The sequence below is a fragment of the Petromyzon marinus genome, unplaced genomic scaffold, assembly GCF_048934315.1.
Source record: "Petromyzon marinus isolate PM22_M1 ecotype Great Lakes invasive population unplaced genomic scaffold, UKy_Petmar_22M1.pri1.0 PM_G_Scaffold_40, whole genome shotgun sequence".
In the NCBI taxonomy this organism is placed as follows: domain Eukaryota; kingdom Metazoa; phylum Chordata; class Hyperoartia; order Petromyzontiformes; family Petromyzontidae; genus Petromyzon; species Petromyzon marinus.
In genome coordinates, this window is record NW_027422984.1 from 1297501 (window position 1) to 1300000 (window position 2500).

The following is a 2500-nucleotide window of genomic DNA, read 5'->3' on the forward strand; positions in this document are numbered from 1 at the left end:
TGCGAACCGCATGAAACTTCCAGAGGCATTTGCAGCAGGAATGCATGTGCACTCAAAAAATGTGATATTTTTCACGGAGAGACCCCGTGAAACGCTAGAAGTGGGCGGGGATGTCTCTCTTGTGGCTCACGGGGCTGTTAGGGTGGCACAGAAATCCCTCGGAATGGGAAAACGGGTCATTTTCGTGTCGCCACATTGCATACGAACCGCATGAAACTTCCAGAGGCATTTGCAGCAGGAATGCATGTGCACTCAAAAAAGTGAATATTTCTCACGGATAGACCCCGTGATACGCTAGAAATTGGCGGGGATGTCTCTCTTGTGGCTCACGGGGCTGTTAGGGTGGCACAGAAATCCCTCGGAATGGGAAAACGGGTCATTTTCGTGTCGCCACATTGCATGCGAACCGCATGCAACTTCCAGAGGCATTTGCAGCAGAAATGCATGTGCAGTCAAAAAAAAATTGATATTTTTCACGGATAGACCCCGTGAAACGCTAGAAATTGGCGGGGATGTGTCTCTTGTGGCTCACGGGGCTGTTCGGGTCGCACAGAAATCCCTGGGAATGGGAAAACGGGTCATTTTCGTGTTGCCACATTGCGTACGAACCGCATGAAACTTCCAGAGGCATTTGCAGCAGGAATGCATGTGCACTCAAAAACTTCTATATGTTTCACGGATAGACCCCGTGAAACGCTAGAAATTGGCGGGGATGTGTCTCTTGTGGCTCACGGGGCTGTTAGGGTGGCACAGAACTCCCTCGGAATGGGAAAAGGGGTCATTTTCGTGTTGCCACATTGCATAGGAACGCCATGAAACTTCCAGAGGCATTTGCAGCAGAAAGGCACGTGCACTCAAAAATTTTAATATTTTTCACGCATAGACCCCGTCAAACGCTAGAAGTTGGCGGGGATGTCTCTCTTGTGGCTCACGGGGCTGTTAGGGTCGCACAGAAATGCCTCGGAATGGGAAAACGGGTCATTTTTGTGTGGCCACATTGCATAGGAACGGCATGAAACTTCCAGAGGCATTTGCAGCAGGAATGCATGTGCACTCAAAAACGTCTATATTTTTCACGGATAGACCCCGTGAAACGCTATAAATTGGCGGGGATGTCTCTCTTGTGGCTCACGGGCGCTGTTAGTTAGGGTCGCACAGAAATCCCTCGGAATGGGAAAAGGGGTCATTTTCGTGTTGCCACATTGCGTACGAACGGCATGAAACTTCCAGAGGCATCTGCAGCAGAAATGCATGTGCACTCAAAAACGTCTATATTTTTCACGGATAGACCCCGTGAAACGCTAGAAATTGGCGGGGATGTGTCTCTTGTGGCTCACGGGGCTGTTAGGGTCGCACAGAAATCCCTCGGAATGGGAAAACGGGTCATTTTCGTGTTGCCACAATTGGCATACGAACGGCATGAAACTTCCAGAGGCATTTGCAGCAGAAATGCATGTGCACTCAAAAACGTGAATATTTTTTCACGGATAGACCCCGTCAAACGCTCGAATTTGGCGGGGATGTTTCTCTTGTGGGTCACGGGGCTGTTCGGCTCGCACAGAACTCCCTTGGTCCACCTGATTCGTGCATACAGGCAGCAACTAAAACTCTGTAAACCTGCTGTGAGGACATCTAAACAGTGGACCAGTGAGGCTGTGGAAGATTTGCGGGCGTGCTTAGACTGTACTGACTGGGATATGTTCACGACTGCTACCAATAGTCTGGATGAACTCACAGAGGCTGTGTACATCAGCTTCTGTGAGGACTGCTGTATCCCAACACGTACCAGGGTGAACTTTAACAACAACAAGCCCTGGTTCTCAGCAAAGCTCAAAAGGTTGAGGTTGGAGAAGGAGGAAGCGTTTAGGAGTGGGGATAGAGACAGATTCAAGGAGTCGAAGAACAGGTTTAGCAAAGCGGTGAGAGAGGCTAAACGACTGTACTCAGAGACACTAAAACACCAGTTCTCTACTAACGACGCTGCTTCTGTCTGCCAAAGGGCTCAGGCACATCACCAACTACAAACCCAGAGCGCCCCACACCACTAACGACTCCCGCCTAGCCAACGACCTGAACGAGTTCTACCGTAGATTTGAAAGACAATTGGACTGTCCTGAACCACCCCTTCCCACCCAAGAGGCCCCATCCCCCACCCATACTACAGAAACGACTCTCTCCTTTCAGGAGGGAGAAGTTAATGGGCTTTTCAAGAGGCAGAATCCACGCAAAGCAGCCGGGCCGGACTCTGTCTCTCCAGCCACCCTCAGGCACTGCGCTGACCAGCTGTCTCCGGTGTTCACCAACATCTTTAACACCTCCCTGGAGACATGCCATGTACCAGCCTGTCTCAAGTCCTCCACCATCATCGCTGTGCCCAAAAAGCTAAGGCCAACAGGACTAAATGATTACAGACCGGTCGCCCTTACATCTGTGGTAATGAAGTCTTTTGAGCGCCTGCTCCTGGCACACCTCAAAGCCATCACAGACCCTCTCCTGGACC